This window comes from Salvia hispanica, chromosome 5 (assembly GCF_029641045.1).
Source record: "Salvia hispanica isolate PSC_SH4W2 chromosome 5, Shi_PSC_v1, whole genome shotgun sequence".
Taxonomy (NCBI): domain Eukaryota; kingdom Viridiplantae; phylum Streptophyta; class Magnoliopsida; order Lamiales; family Lamiaceae; genus Salvia; species Salvia hispanica.
Window position 1 is genome coordinate 23,929,296 of NC_142696.1, and position 18,262 is coordinate 23,947,557.

At 36.4% G+C, this 18,262-nt stretch overlaps 1 pseudogene across 1 annotated transcript; it reads right to left on the reverse strand.

The window, feature by feature from the left end:
* Positions 1 to 63: 63 nt before the first annotated feature.
* LOC125187812 (wall-associated receptor kinase-like 1) lies at positions 64 to 9,644 on the reverse strand (annotated as a pseudogene). Its single transcript, XR_016130774.1, has 4 exons — positions 8,983 to 9,644; positions 3,597 to 4,019; positions 3,040 to 3,488; positions 64 to 1,196 (listed from the first exon to the last, which is right to left on the reverse strand). The product of XR_016130774.1 is annotated as a wall-associated receptor kinase-like 1 (transcript).
* Positions 9,645 to 18,262: the final 8,618 nt, after the last annotated feature.

The following is an 18,262-nucleotide window of genomic DNA, read 5'->3' on the forward strand; positions in this document are numbered from 1 at the left end:
CTCAGAGATCGCATAGAACCAAGTCTAGATCATCTTATTTGAGTCTACTATAAATGCATCTATATTATGACGCACTTTCAAATAACACTAACGGATGTGTGTCTGACGATGAAGCCGAAGCGTTCTTGTAACTGTTCGTCCATGAGTACTCAGTGTCTGAAATCATCGCAGACATATCTTCAAAAGATCCCACATCTTTTGATTCAACATTAACACCACTCGACATTTCAGACATCCTAAAACTTTCCAATTCAGTAGCAACTTCTTTCATTGTTGGTCTCATTCTCCCTTTCGAGTGTAAACAAACATCTTTGTGCAAGCTTTGCAACTAGGCTCACCTCTTCCGTTCTTCCTTGCTCCCGAACTTGTGAATCTAAAATCGTGTCCATGCATTCTTCTTCCATGCATACAAGGAATCGAGACGCTAGGCTTCTTTCCTCTTCTGTTTTATCAAGTGATATTGGCCTTTGTCCAGTAAGAAGCTCAACTCCCCAAAACTATAAACATCGCTCTTTTCTGTGAATTGACTCGACCGAAAATATTCTGGATCTAAATATCCAAACGTGCCTTTAACCAGAGTAGTTTAGTGAGTCTGATATGTAGCAACGGACCTCGATGTTCCAAAATACTTTTCATCAAGGAGGATATTACTAGACTTAATATCCCTGTGATAGATAGGCACAGAAAGATGCAGAGTGTAAGTACACTACTGCCCCTGCTATGTCTGCTGCAATTTTCAAACGCATGTTCCATGTACATGGAAATTCACAACTTGGATCAAGAATTAAATCAAAAAGTGTCCCATTTGTTATGAATTCATAAACAAGGAGAGGTACCGCAGTCTCCAAACAACACCCCAATAGTTTGATCACATTCCTATGATTGATCTGCGATAGTATCACCACTTCATTTATGAACTGTTCCAACTGATTCACCTCGACCAACTTTGATTTTTTTATCGCTACAATCCTACCATCATATACCATTCCTTTATAGACAGTGCCTTGCCCTCCTTGTCCAATAATTCTGCTCTCATTAAAGTTATCCGTAGCCACCTCCAACTCTTTTGCCGGGAAAATTTTTGTTTTTCCAAGTGCACCGTCATTCGTTTGTTGTTGCAAGAGGAGACCACCATTTCGCTTGAAGAATTTATCTTTTACCATTCTTTCCTTTCTCTTTCGTAACAATTTATACAACTAAAAGAACACTGAAACTGAAACTAGAAGAAGAAACCCCAATCCAGAGCCAATACCTACAAGCACACTTAAGAGTGAGAAAATTAACAAATTTTAGAAATAAGTAAAACTCAACGAGCAACTTATCTGATTGATATGCGAGTTGGAACATTATATTGTTACCTGTCAAGATAATCATCTTGGTTTTTGGATGGCTGCTGTAGAAAGCAACCTGTGCCATCTTTTTTCCCATCACCAATATACCCTTTTGGACACAAGCAGTGAAATGTCCCCGGAGCATTTTGGCAACTTGAATTTGAGACCATGTATTAGTTGTATTATCAGCGCATTCATCAATATCTGCTCGATACATTATCACAAGTTGTAATTTGACCAAGCATATATTTGTAGGTCAATTTCCACACAAATCATTATAGCATAACAAGGAATAAGATTCAAGACCAACCTTGGCACCCTGGATTGAGGTAAGGATTGCCTATGTATCCTTTGGAGCAGTTGCAGAGATACCCTCCAAGCGTAGCATCAAAATCAACACAATCACTATTATCTCGGCATACGAAGTTAGCGAGATCCTGCCGTGCTTCTTTGCAATTCATCCTTCCCAGTGGCGGATCCAGACCTCGAAAATGGTGGTGGCGAAAATTTAATATTTAAATATTTAATATTTAATTTATTAATATTTTTAATAATTAAATAAATAATATTATATTAATATTTAAGTAGCACTAGCTTCGTTAATAAAATATAAACATGAATTAGCATGCAAATATAGACAAATTAGTAAAAGTTTAGATTTTATAAAGTATTTAAAGGTATTATTTTGATGATAAGAAATAAATATGAATAGATTTTATAAAGTATTTAAATAATATGAATATATTTTATAAAGTATTTAAAGGTATTATTTTGATGATAAGAAAGAAATATGAATTGATAAACTAAAAGAGTAAAAAATGAAAAAAATATGCTCTTGTTGAGGATTGATCCTTAGACCTCTTAGGAAAAAATCAACACACAAACCATTAGAGCACTCCATTTTATATGCCATTTATTGAAAACAAAGTATATTTCTACACTCCACGGAGGGGGCGGATATGCTATTTTCGGCTCGATTCAAGGGAAAGTTTAGGCTCTCCGAACGGCCGGGAAGGGGCGATCGCCCCCTCCTGCCCCCCCCCCCCCCCCCTAAATCCGCCACTGATCCTTCCTATCCTCCAATCCAATGCCATGCTCGCGATCGGCCATGCATTGATAAGTGGGATCATGCTTGAGTTATTCATAAACAAAAATTCCCCAAAATAACGACCATTTTCATTCAATTTTTTAGTGTATTTAGTGAAGGCGTAACTGCAATAAATATTGGCACTTGTCGGTAGTTCGCTGAGATGAGTCAAATTTGATTCAAGGTAAGTTGTACCTGCAAATGATCCAACACATATTTCACTCATAACTGCAATATTTTCTAGTTAAGATAACATATAGTACTAGATTTTATAACTATATCTTGAGCTTATACATATATTTTTCTTGACACAACTCGAAAACTAGACAGACCCTTAAGAGTATGTTGTTAGAGAATGTACAGGTTTAATGAGAAGCCACATAAAGTAACTTGTGTTCTTGTTTTGGACATGCCACACATTTTCTAAAATGAAAAATATCCTTATATATGCTTTACTATATCTCAAACTTTATTTTCTTTCACTTAATTTACAAAATAACACTACATAAAATTTCATGTCAAACAAGAAATGCTTTTCAAAGTAAGCTTTACCCATAATATCTATTGAATTCTTTTTAGAAACGAAAACACCAACTGATTATTACCTCTTGGAATTGGTACCCTGCAACAACCATCATCTGCATAAGATGTTTGATCATATATGCATTCTGCGTAAGTTCTACCATCACCACGGATGAGAGTACTATGACTATTGCCGACAACCATAACATTGCAGCCAATGGCAGTGATCCAGTTGTCATCTGATGAACTATATTGCGTTTTCAACAAGTCAATTGTCAAGCTCCACCCAACTTGATAGCCTGACCTATTGTAGCAATTTGAAGTTAGGTTTGTGTATCTGACAATAATTTTTGATGAGTTCAGCTCAACGATTTCAGTGTTCCAAAGACGGAGGAAGGGTGTGGCGGGGTTGGTGTCCTTCTTGCAAACAAATTCAAAAGATGGCCCCAAATAGCAATTTGGACCCACACCAAAAGGAAATGGAATTGATACTTCCCCACATTGATCTATGCATCCATGTCTAGCAATTGAACTTGAAGACGAAATTTCTGGAAAAGAAGCAAATGAGATAGAGACAATTTACCGCAAGCATGTTTTTCATAAAACTAGAAATAGGAACCGGGAAATTAACTAAATTTAATGTGTTGAATTTCATATGGTCGAATGGAAACTTGAAAAAAAACAACAACTTTGGCATCCTCCATGTAAGTAAGGATTTCCCTCAAAGCCTTGCACGCAGCTACATGTGTATCCTGCAAAATCGTCATCGTTATAGGGAATATATTCAGCACAAACACTCCTTTCGTCTAGGCATGCGTAAGTGTTGGAATTCCTAGCTTGACTGCAGTTTTCAGCCTCAACGAGTCAGTCCAAGCGCACTATCGGTGGCCTTATTGCAGACGCCCAATCATCATTTAACAATGCCGTTGAGTTATTCAGATAGTACAAAGGATATGAAAATACGGTTTCATTCCTCTTTGCCCTCTCCTGGATAAAGGCATAGCTGCATGGGAAAAGTTTTTTACGTTGAAATCTTCCGCTCAAGTCAATCAGTTTTGCTTCCAAGAAACCTTCCCTTCCTAAAATAGTTAGGAAATTTGGAGACAACAATAATTTTAATACGAATTTGATAAATATGAGAATTGAAAAAAAAAAAGTAGGTAGTGACATACTCCCTCCGTCCAAAAAAAATAGAGCAAAGTGTGTATGACACGGGTCCTCCAAACATATTTGAGCCATTTCTATTTATGGTAAAAATTTACTTTACTACCAACTCTACTTACATCACTAAACACCTCCTCCTAAATTCTTGTGCCCAAAAGAAGTGAGTCTAATATCTTTGGACAGAGAGTAAGAGAGAAGGAGAAAAAGTAAGAGAAAAGTAGTGTTAGTGGAATGTGGGGTAAGAGAGAATCTTTCTATAAATGATTGTGATCTATTTATTTTGGACGGTCAAATATGGTAATTGTGCTCTATTTTTTGTGGACAGAGGGAGTATTTAATAATTTGACTAAAGTTCAATTTTGATCCCCAAACATATTAATTATTTTTATCCAAAATAACCATTTTATGTTAAAATTACCATGTACTTCCTCCGTCCCGGATAATTTGTCTTCACTTTGACCGGACACGGGTTTTAAGAAATGTAATGAAAAGTGAATTGAAAAAGTTAGTGAAATGTGGGTCATACTTTTATATATTAATTTTATAATAAAATGTGAGTAGGAATGAGTTAGTCGAATATAAGATCCACTACCAAAAATGGTATAAGTGAAATGAGACAAATTATGTGGGACGGACCAAAACGGAAAAATGGGACAATTTTGTTGGTTCCCCCTTCCGTCAAGAACAAAGATCTCTCCCTTCTCTCTACAATTCTAACTTTAAATCGGGTTCTCATTTCGCCGCCCCTCTCTCTACAATTCGAACCCCATCTAGGGCGTGCTCCCCCTTATCGGCGCCGACGGTGGATATACCCAAGCCACCTCCTTGTCGACGATAACTGGTTGTTAAACCCATGCCGCTCCCTTTCCGTCGCCGCCGACTGGTGGTGATTTCAATTTATTGGAATTATGGTTTAATTTCGGATGTTGAAGTGATTTTCTGGAGTTCTTGAGAAATAAAGGCAGACTCTGATAATTTCTTGTTCAAATATTAGGATTGCATTATATTTGAATACACTTGAGTTTCTTAACTAGTTGTCCTCCGTTGACTGACCCTAAACCTAAGAGGTTAATATTAACTTTAATAGCTTGAAATTTTAAATATTTGATGGTGATAATATGTGAAATAGATGAAGATAGATGTTTATAATTTGCATGTTTGCATAGAGAGCTATGAAATATTCTCTGTTTTAGGAAATAAGAGTTTTAAGATTATTTAACTATGAATGAACCGTTTAAAAAATAAAAGAAATATCCATGTATATAAAAATTCGATTTTTATACAAATGAAATTTAAATTTTAAAATATCAAATTTACTCCACTTTATTATCTATCCATTTAAATTCTAAACATTATTTTCTTAGACTCTAAACATTATTTTCTTAGATTCTGTGCCGAAAAGTTTGCCTCGGCTATGAGAAAATAGAGGGAATATTAAATTGATTAAGTTAATTAGATTATAATTAAGTTATTAAGTTTAGGGGTGGGTCGATACGATATATCGTATCGAAAACTCTGTATCGTGTATCGTATCGAAAATATTGATATGAAAAAATTTCATATCGTTATTGTATCGAAAGTTTCGATATATCGAAAGTTCGATATATCGAACTTTCGATATAAAAAAATTTCATATCGTTGTCGTATCGATATTTCGATATATCGTACCGAAATTCGATATATCGTTAAATATCGATATATATCGAAAATAAAATATCGATGTATATCAAAAATATCGATATATCGAAAATTTTCGATATATATCGTATTTTCGATATAAAACGATATATCGCGATATAAGGAAATTCATATCGTTATCGTATCGGAAACTTACGATACAGTATCGTGTCGTATCGAAAATTACGATATATTAAAAATTCGATAATTTTTCGATATTTTTCAATACGATACGAGCGATAAATCATTTTTTCGGTATTTTTCCCCAACCCTAATTAAGTTAGTCAAACACTTTGTTTTTTTGATTTTAACAGAATAGATTATATAATTAATCCTTAATTGTACACAAATTTATTAGAGACTGTTAGTCTGTTAGTACGAGTTATTGTAGTGTTAAAATATTTACTTTTTTCACTTGGATTGCGATCAAAACAAAACTAAACACAATTAGCGTACAGATATCGATGGAAATGTATATTTATTTCTTTCTACTCTCTCTGTAACACCCCACTATTTCGAACCCTAATTTTAGAGTCAAAAATTTAATTTCCTAATTTATGACTTAGGAGACGTGAATTAATTGAGGAACGAAGTTATGACCGAGTCGGGTTTAGGGTTGCGTTGGAAGTTTGAAAAGTCAAACTTGTTGATTATATGACGGCATGCAAATATTTGAATTAAAGGTGAAATTACGTGATGATTTAATTGTTTAAGGGCGAGTGAGATTTTTAGGATACTATTCCATAACTTTTTCCTTGGAATTTTCGAAAATCATAGCCTTAATGGAGAAAATCCTATTTTTCCGGATTTAATTTAATTCTTGGGATATTTATCCAAATTAAATCCAAAACCCAATTATTCTCTATTTCCTAATAAGAAAAATTGACCCCTATTGTTTTAATGTGATTTTCGAAAATCACCTATATTTGGGAAGGAAGAATTATTTTATTTTTAATTGATCCCTTATTGATTTCCTTCCATACCTAGAATTTAAATATTCTACCAAATCTTTCCATACCTCAAGGAGATCTTGTCATATCTTATTTTAGTTAATATTAAAGATCCATTCCTTATTTAAAGGAGCAAATACACGCCTATTTCTTTTCCCAATGGGGAGGATTTTTATTTTTATTTTGCTCCATGATATTTTATTCTACTCCGTAAAATATACAAAACAAAATCTTGGCTAATTAAAAGCCATATATTTCGAAAATCCCCATGCTTGAACACTAAATCTTTTTCTTCCTCCCTACTCCACAATATTTGTTTTTAATTAATTATGGAGAATCAAATCTTACCAAATATTCTATATTATTTACCTAAAGATCTTATTGAGCACTATAAATAAGAGAAACCCCTAACCCTTGCCATCACAATTTTCGCCCCCTCCCTCTCTCCACTCTCTCTCAATTTTCTTCTACTTTACTCCAATAATCCTTCATCCTTTGAGAAGAATTAGAGTTTGAGCTTCAATATTTTTGAAGAACCAAGTCTTTACTTCGTTTCTACCGTTCGTTATTCTCAAAAAGGTATTCTCATATTAATCTTCTTCTTTCTAACCGATTAATCGGTATTCTTGAACCCTCATGCATCTTGTTGAGTGAAAGTGGGATAAAGGGAATATGGAAATATGTATGCATGTGTGTGGCGTGTGTGCGTGTGGGTGTGGGTGTGGCGAGTGTGTGTGTGTGTGTGTGTTGTGTGTATGTTGGCAAAATACTCTTGTGTGACATATGTTGATGTTAGATCTAGAGTTGAGATGCAAATGGAACTTATGTGATGAACATGGCCTTGATTGATGACGTTAAGATAAATCGATGTGAAAAGGGAAAAGGGTTGAGACATGCATGAGTTAGGAGTTTGTGTTGAATCTGATTTGTGATATATGCCTATGTGATTAAAAGGTGAAACCTCGGTTGCGAAGCAGGATAACAAAGGAAAGAAAATACTTGAAATCTAAGCAGACGAGGTGGGCTTTATTCCTAAACTCTTTTATGCTGCAAATTTATGAAAGTGGAGAGATAAGGGTGGTTTAACTGTTATGCCATGCCTATGTTTGTTTTGTGATGATATTGTGTGCCTAATGCCTAGTTTGTGAGTACGCTCCATTAGGCTACAGTGACTATGGATATGTTTAAACGAATTTGGGTCTGAGTACGGGCCGCAAACCCTACCAGGCTGTGTACACGGTAGGATCGGGAGCCGTCCTTGCTAGTCGGCCGGTCTCGTGGGCGAAAAGTGTGGCCACACTTTCGTCGCACTATGGAAATGATGAGATTGTGGAAAGTGATGAGGAAATTGGGGAGTTGTTTAATTGGCCAATCTATGGAAATATTTTTGTGATACTCATTGAATATTTATCTTGAAAAGTGTAAAACCTCGAGTTCACTATGGTAAGGGTGACATAACTTATAAAATGTTTTGGCAACGAGTTCACTGAGTATTTCAAAATACTCAACCCTGCATGTGTTTTCCTTATGTGCAGGTTGAACGACGACGAGCGGTGGCGGGTGTTGAGCATATTAACTAATTAAGATGGGTGTTTTGAACTTCAAGTGTAGCTGTGTCTCCATACATAGCTGCACTTTCTCTTGGTCGTTTCCGCTGAATTTTCTTTGAAACACTTTATTATTATTTGGATATTTTGCACTTGTTCCTTTCGTTTTAGAATCTTGAGATATCTTGTGATATCATTGGGATTTATTGAACCCTTCGGTTTTGATCATACTTTATAGTACTTATCCTTCATTTATTTCTCTTGATTAAACCTTTGACTTGCGACTCTGATAGTTCGTTTTATACTTAGGTCAAACCTCTTTAAATGGAACCCTAGCCTGTGTTAAACTCTTTTAAGTCAGTTTTGGTAGCAGTCGCCGCATTTATTGTTCCCTTAGGAGGGCGGGCTGTTACACTCTCCATCTCTGAAAATTTATCACCTATATCCTTTTTCGTCCGTCCCTAAAAATTTGTCACATTTCACTTTTGTCATTTTTGATACTGGACCTCATATTCCACTAACTCATTTTCACTCATATTTTATTATAAAATTAATTTATAAAAGTAGGACCCACTTTCTATTATATTTCTTAAAACCCGTGTCAGGTCAAATGGTGACAAATTATGGGGGGACGGAGGGAGTATATTTTTATTGGGGGATGGGGAGGAAAAAGAACTTATCTACTTTTGAGTTTTGACAATTACCGTCGAGTTCTTGATGGCAACAACCATTGAAGTGGCAATCTCCGAAGCCGGTATGACTCTTGTCAGCACAAAACGCCGAGCAGCCGCCAATGACGACACTTCTGTTGGATTGCAGCACAATATCATCACACCCGATAACAGTGAGCACGTTTCCACTCGAAAGCATATAGGGAGTTCCCGAAAAGTTCACAGACATACTATGTTTATCTTCCGTTGACAGATCATCATAACAAGTTGAAATCATGTAGGGGTTTCTGAGGCAAATGTAAGTTTCATTGAATTCAATCACTTCTTTTTTCAATATAGAGAGGTAAGCTTTTGGAGGGTCAGTAGAAGAATCGCAGTTGATGTCAAAATGTGGGCTGTGGCTGCAATTTGGCCCGACTCCAAATTGATATGGAATGAGTAAATCCCCGCACCGGTCCTGGCATCCCGGTTCGGCATGTAGAGCGGCCGAGAGTAGTTGTGGTGGGAGAAGTAGAAAGATAGAGATGATCAGTTGCAGAGGACACATAATGAAAGAGCTTAGCTGAATGAAAGTGTGTAGCTCAAGTGTTGTGTATAAGTGAAAATAGCTTGGCTTAAAACATCTCACTTCTTGAACTATATCCGTCTTCGAAAAATAGTCTTGTTTTTATCATCTTCAAAGATTTTTTCTCTATTAATGTGAGACTCTTTTCTACTAATAATATATTTCAACCACTTTTTATCTCTATCTGTTTTATACTTAACTAATTTTGTACTTCCTCTGTCCCATTAAAAATGAAACGTTTTCCTTTTTTGGTTGTTCCATTAAAAATGAAACGTTTCCTAAAATGGAAACAACTCTATCTCTACTTTTTCATCTCTCTTACTTTACTCTCTCTTCTTCAACTCACAAAACAACACTACATAAAATCCCGTGCCGATTCACAAATGTTGCATTTTAAGTGGGACGGAGGGAGTATTAAACTCATGCTGTCTACGACTATTTTTTGTATATTGAGTAATTATTTCAAATATTTGAATTTTAATAGATTATAGTAGCTGGTTGCAGCCAATATGGAATATTCATATATAATTGAATTCTTGTAAATAAAATTATGAAGAAGCCAAATGATTAGCTACCGTGGGGTTGAGAACCTGCTCCGAGGTCAAGAGTTCTAAGAATATCATGGGAAACTAAAAACACTTATGGAACTAACTAGTATTCAAATTTAAGTAAAAATTGTGATTGTTGTGGCCATGTACATGTCCCCTTGATACGGTGCAATAAATAGAATTGCACCTTCTAATGTTTATAGCACAGTAGAGGATTTCGATTGGAGTGGATCCCCTAATGTGCATAATGTTGGTTTCTGGAATTACAAGATATAAAACTAGTCGGGCGTAATACAATCCAAGAAGAAATACAAATGGAGAAACTGAAACACGATTACAAGAAAAATTCGAAACAAGTAACCCGTGAAAGTGTTTAGCCGAGTCGAGGAGTCCTCTTTCCGCAAGACGAGATAGGCCCCAGTAGTGCTCTTCGGATTGACGTTTCGTCCCCAAAGATAAAACGGCTATGTCTCTGATGAAGTAGCACCGCTATCAGCAGAGCTCCGGCGAACTGGATGGAGGAGAGGGCAGAGTTTCGACAGAAAAACAATGCAGAAGAGAGGAGAGAGTGTATGATGCAGAGTGCTATCTAGTTTCTGTGTAGAATGCTAGAATGACTAGCCTATTTATAGGCTCAGTCCACTGTAGGGGTCAACGCAGCCTTGATGGTTGCCATCAATGCTAGACCGTAACGGTCGTCGGTTACGAGGCGTTACAAGCTGTAATCTAGACGCTTCTAGATTCGATCATGGCGTGGACTATCACGTGTCAGCCACGTTGGCCTCCCGCGTCATATTGACGAGGTGCCATCCCGCTTGGCTCACTGACGTGGAAACGGTGGTGGTTAAAAAGAATTAGACCTACTAGCCTTGGATCGAGTCCAAGCACGCGGCTCGCGGCAGGGCGGGCGGCGCGCGCGTGTGGGCTCTTACAACCCATCTTAGTCCACTATAATTATTACATGTAATAATCCTTCTTATTAATACTAGTTTAATAAGGTTGTAACTTTCAATGTGGAATAATTAACTCTCTTAATTATTCCCTAAGATTCTCTCGTAGCTCATTTAAGTTTGTAATTTTGCACAACTTTAATCCATTATTTCTCACTCACCGGGAATCAGATTTGAGAAAATGAATATACCACGGTCATCTACTCCGAACGTAGATCGACGCTGTATAATTTAATTTCATAAAATTAAATGTCTCATTGAAATTATAATTGGTCAAAGTCCATTGTTCGGCATAGATTCCAACACATAAAAATACAGTGATGCGGATGATAAGCAAAATTTAAGACATGAAACACAACCATCTATTTTCTCTTGCGTATCATCAACGAGACAACATACTGTACTTTTATGCACAAATAGGGGATCCACTCCCAATTTCGATAAAGGAGAGAGGAGAGTGGTTGATATAAATTAGAAAATGGATTTTGAATTTTCTAGAAAAAAGTATTTTTTATATTTAAATGCCTTTTTATTTTATTGTGCCATGCCAAAAATTCAATTTAATTTGTACGCACAATTTGAATAGTTAATATATCACAATTATTATAAAAATTATGTATTAATAAAAAAAATCAGTAAATGGCTTTCTCCTACCTTATCTTAAAGAAGGTAAAGATAAAAAAGGTCACTGAGTTCCCCCCCTTTATAAACGACAATGACCGTAGACTAAAAGTTTGGTCTTCTTAGTGGTATGTGGATGAAAATGGAAGACTTTCCCAGACCACATTATTTATCGGGACCATGTATATATGTTTGTAGTCCTTTGATTAGTACTAGTTGAAAGAGGTATTTTAAATTTGTAATCACCTCTTACATTTTATTTTAATTATTTTGGTGTCCCGTGTCTGGACCAGAATATTTTCATAACTCTTAATTATTTTTGGAATAAATATAATATTAGAATATGGAGTATAGTTAAGGGTTTTTCATTTCTTATAAACAGTTTTTCTCATTGTAATTATAAAGTGTACGATATGTTTTGTCAGCAGTGAAGATCCACGACTTTGTGTATTATTCCCTCCGTTCCAGATAATTCATCCCAGTTTTTCATTTCGGTTCGTCCCACATAATTTGTCCCACTTCACTTTTACCATTTTTGGTAGTGGACTCCATATTCCACTAACTCATTCTTACTCACATTTTATTATAAAACTAATATATAAAGGTAGGACCCACATTCCACTAACTTTTTCAACCCACTTTTCATTACAATTCTTAAAACCTGTGCCCGGTTAAAGTGACCCGAATTATCCGGGACGGAGGGAGTATTCATTACTTCCTCTGTTCCATAAAAGATGTCACACTTATGGGACGACATGAGATTTTAAGCGGTTTTATTTTGTGTATTAATTGGAGAGACAAAATATAATATTTATATTAATGTAAGAGAAATTTTTTTCTAAAAATAGAAGTATGACATCTTTAGTTGGATAAATTACAAAAGAAAGTGAAACATCTTTAATAAGACGGAGAAAATACTATATCTTTTTTTAATTGTGTGCATTTTCATAGCAATTAATATCTACATATCAGATTCACAGGATCAGATTCACAGGGAGCAATAACAACAATGGCTGATGGACAAATTTCAGTTGAAAAGTTTTATGATCAAAATTATATTAGGCATATCGATAATAACCTATGCCAGTCGCTGAAAGAAAAGTAGAGAAGAAAGACTTTTACTTAGTGAGAGTTACTAAATACTTACTCCATCTCCTATAATATATCTCAATTTTCCATTTTGATCTGTCTCATAATAATTGTCCAATTTCATTTTTACAGTAGACCTCATATTCCACTACCTCATTCTAACTCAAATTTTTATTATAAAACTAATACTCTCACATCCCATAAAAATATGTGCACTTTTCATTTTTATCAGACTCATGAGAATATGGGCATTTCCATTTATGGAAATTTATCACAATTTATTACCTCTATAATAATGTGGGTCTCAGTATTCACTAACACTACTTTAACTTCCCTTCTCCTCCTCTTTCTTACTTTACCAATTTTGTCTTAATTCTCATGTTATATCATATGCCCATATTATTATGGGACGGGTGGGACTACTATATTAAAGTAGGACCTATAAATTCCATTAATTTTTTCAATCCACTTTCTATTACATTTCTTAAAACTCATACCGAGTTAAAATGAGACACGTGATGAAAGGAATGAGGGAGTATAAAATACGCTAATCAGTCTCCTAACTTTTTGTTCTCATGTTTTTAATACTAGTACTGAATAACTATGGGCCAGGGCATTACTCAAGAACATGTTCATTCAACAACTTTAGGCCTAAATCTATTCGATACACAACCATAGGGATATACTTAAAAAATAAATAATTTTAAAGTCACGACGAAGATCCAATCTCAATATATTATGTAGACACAATATATTAAGTGAAATAACTGGCAGCGGAAGCGTGCTTCGAATTTCATAATTTAATCGAACAAATAAATCACATAATAATCAGATCTATTTAGCAGATTATTTAGACAAAATCTATTCGCGTAATTCTCACATGTATCATGCTCATAACTTGAATTAATTATGCTTGTATATTGAAACCTAAAACATGCTTTTCTACGGTGCAGATATAATACTTAATTAATTCTCCAAAGAATTGATGATGGCTAGCTATTTCTCCACGTGACGCTTTGAATACTAGACCACGGATCTTCTCTCTAGTTCCCGAACTGTATTCCAATATCAGTGTGGGCTGATCTCACCGGAATACTAGGACTTAAATAAAGAAGACAGAAATTCTACTCCTAAGAGGAGAGGAAAAATTGCGAACCCTTCTAAGAGAGAGGGACGAAAATTTGAGCTGGAATGATTATTATTTCTGTCTCCTTTATTATCTTATTTATATTAAGTTCCTTTTGAGCGCAGACAGAGATCTATGGAAGGTTTTGGATATGGGCTCATCCAATTTACTTTTTACTAATTAAATTGAACCCACAATTTAATATAAGTTTTAATTGGAATATTACGAGCAGCCACTACAGAAGTAATATTGAACTCTCCCCATCCATATCCGAAATTATAAGTAATTCGGGTTTCCGTTTTAACTTTCATTTCCCGCGCTTAAGATAAAAATGTCCATTAATTAATTAATGTTTGCTATGGACTTAATCAATTAATTTCTTATTAATTCCAAGAGTGGACTTAGCATGAAATGCTTATTTATTATTCATAGAGTGATCAAACTCCAACTAGTTAGGTTCCGAATAATAAATCCTTGTTCCGCGCTCCTCTTGAGGATATTATCAAACGAGACTCACCTCGCACACGATTTAATATAATAGCAATCCTAGCACCGCTAGATATTAATCACCACTACCCAATATATCAAGATTATTGGGCTACGAAAAACCCGCACCATTTGATAAGTCAAAGTAATGCATAATCAATAACGTATGCTCAATGCTAACCTACTTTGATTAAGAAACAAATATTTATCAAGACCTCGCCTTTCAGTAGATAGCACAAGACAAGTCTTGCTGTTAGATCCGTTCAGTGCTTTACCACACCAATGTCATCTTATTTCAGTAAGGCTTAGAAATATGCGGACTGACATTGCAACCTTTCACGATGGATAGTCTAATTCCATCTAGGTCGTGAAATTCTTCTTTTTCTTTGTTTAGGACTGACCGTGTTACCTTAAAGTGGACGCCGCTCACAACCGGTCTACTAAAACAAAGACTTAGACTTTGTTAAGTTAACTTATACATTTAAACATGTAATTAATATCCATTAAATGTAAAACATAACAACATTATGATAAAAATAATCTGTTTTATTTCCTGGAAAATAAAATAAGAATTTTACAGTATTCAATCATTCGAAACGTTATTTCTAGTATACAAACTCTAACATTAAGTTTAGGCCATTCATCAAAATCCTAGCTTCACCAGGACGCGTACAAGTGCCCATTCTCTAGCACAATTTGTTTGCTAATTAATTCTTTCTTTTTTTGAATTACTAATGCTGTTTAATATTCATCCATAATAGACGTGTGAACGCGGACATCATATGCGTCACACTGTATATAATAGTTTTGGTTATAATATACCTTGTGTTAGGACGGGAGAATTCTTCTTTTGTTCTAGGCTTGTAATTGCATTCCATCTTAATGAAGAAGAATAAAATTGTTCCCAGACAGGGAGTGACGCATAAGCATTATGCGTCACTCTAAATGAAACGCATAAAGCAGATGCGTCTTTAAAGAAAGACGCATATCGATGATGCGTCGTTAAAGTGGAAACGCAAAAAATATTGCGTTTTGTAAAGACGCATAACCCTTATGCATCTTTCATTGGTGACGCATATCCGTTGTGCGTCTTTGGGCAATGACGCATAACCATTATGCGTCTCTGGGCGTGTTTTAAACTCGGGCAGAACGCATCAGAACAGACCAGACGCAGAAGCAAGGGACGAATTGGCGAATTGAAGCCATTTTTCAACCGGCAACCGGCGATTTGAGGTTTTTCCGACGAATTTCAACCGGCTGCAAACATCTTCAAGTAATTGTTCTTCAATTTCATCCTTTATTGCTTAATTTGTGTAGGTTTTCCCTAATTTAACAAAATTAGGGTTAACGATGAAATGGATGAATTTATGATGAAATTGATGAATTTAGGGTCGATTTTTGTTGTTTTGTTGCCTATTTGTGGGGTTCACATGTATATAATGCAATGAGTAGAAGTAATTGATTTAATTTTTGTAATTGTGCCCTTTTTACAAAGCTACAAAATTGAATCTTGGTTAAATGTTTTCAAATTGAAATATAGTTTTTTGCTTTTCAATTGAAGTTGCAATTTATGTTGGATTGTTGAGTTTTTGTGATAAAATTTGAATCTTGGTCGTGTTTTACAATATTTTTAAAATTTTGTTTAAGTGATTACTTATTGAGGTATTTGAGTGTTATGTAGATATTAAGTTGTTGATGAATATGTTAGTTTTGTTTGTGACATCTTTGATTGCTATGCTGGAGGTTATTGGATATGTAGATTTTCAACTTTTGCAATGTTGTATGATTGCTGATATTAAGCAGATGACATCTACAAGTTCCGAAAGGCAGTTATGCTATGGACCTGAGGATCCATCACTACTCTTTCATCAAGACGAACACATTTCAGCCTCATTGATGGTTGATGGCACATCAAATATTTTCAGAGTTCGTCGGACGGAAACTAAGGTTTGGGCAGTGCCAATACATGAAAATGTGAAGTATTGGCTTGATGTATGGGGTTTCAAAGGCGTGCTGGAATGTAATAGGCCGATGAGGATGGACAATGAGCTTATCACTGCCCTTGTCGAGCGCTGGAGGCCTGAGACACACTCTTTCCACCTACCAGTTGGAGAAGCTACCGTAACCTTACAGGATGTGCAAAGCCTGTGGGGTTTGAGAGCAGACGAGCGTGTTTTCACTGGCTATGACTACCCTATCGGATATGAAGATTGGCCCAGCAAGTGTCGAGATATGTTGGGATGGATACCTGACGTAGACACAGAAACGAAGCAGGGCGGATTGCTAATGACATCTCTGATCCACCAAGCGACGCTACCTTTGGATGATGGGCTGCATGATTATGCATACATCCAAAGGGCACGTATACATGCCCTGATCTTGTTAGGAGGACTTATTTTACCGGACACCACAGGGTGCAAGGTCCCCTTTATGTGGTTAAATGTCTTTGACGATCCAAACCAAGTGGCTAATATCAGTTGGGGTAGTGCTGCGTTGGCGTATCTGTATCATTATTTATGCGAGGCTTCTGTACCCAGGCAGAAGAGGGATTTGGGTGGACCTATGGTTCTTTTGCAGATATGTGCGTGGGAAAGAATGCCCACATTGAGACCATCCTTTGTGATATCGCCTATGCACACGCCGTATACCCCGTGTGGAGCCAAGTAATGTATTTTTTACATTAACTCACTTCATTATTTTTCTTTGGTAACTTTTGACATTAATTTTATGTTTAGGTGGCACGGAGTGACTGAAATAGGAAATGCTCCCCGATATTCAGTTGCTTATTACCGTGATCAATTATCACTGATTCGTCCCGGCCAGGTGAAATTTATTTCCATTATCTTAGTTAATGAATTTATTATAACTATGATTTTTATATTATATGTTTGTTATTATATCCTGATCAATTATCACTGATTCATCACGGCCAGTTGCTAATTTGATTTTTATATTATATGTTTGCAGTTTCTGTGGACACCGTATGTAGATTGTATCTTGCCTGATCACTGCATTGATTCGACCGCATCCTTCTTGTGCGACACTTACTTGGTGTGCTGGTCATTTGTCGAGGCACACGAGGCTGGACGGGTTTGCCGACAATTTAACCGCTACCAACGTATTCCTGAGTATCATGATAGGATGCTAAAGAATGCCGGACATTTGTGTAAAAGTCACCGTCGTGGGATGAAGGGCGCTGATTGGGCAAAGAAACATAAATTGTACATTGATGAGTGGGATATGAGACACGAGAGGTTCCAATCAACTTTTGACCATGCAACGGCGGGCATGGAAGGTCGCATTAATCCGGGCTATATGGCGTGGTACAATAGGATCACGGTGTCATACCTAACTCAACCTGGGACACAGTCTACGGCTGGGATGAACGAGTCAGCCTCTTCTATGAAAGTGTTGGTATGTTTTTGTTTATAAAAATGTATTCAGTTTGAAGTTGGTATAGGTTGGTTTTAATGATTTTGCATTATCTAGGTTGAGATGGCTCAGGGAGACCTCTGAACGTGACACCGATCCTCGGTTACGGCAGATTCGGGAAATGGTTGCCGAGGGTCTTCGTGCGACAGGTAATACTGATGTGATGGAGTATCCCACGTCGCAACGGCGAGATGTGGTCATGCCAACACGCCCACCGACTTCTATTCGTCATGGAGTGCCGGGTGTTCGGGTAGGTGGACACCGGTATACACGACAGTATAGGTTGTCGCAGCCGCAACAGCCCCAGCCTGAGTATGTGGAACCAGAGCCACTGAGTCCAGAGTACGATCCCCCCAGTTGGTCTGTCTACCCAGGGTCACAGTCCCAGATGAGTGGTTCAAGCCACGACTACTCGCAATGGGGAACACGATTGTCATGTAATTCATTCTTCGACGCTGGTACTGATTGGGATGCAGCTAGAGCACGGCGTGATCCA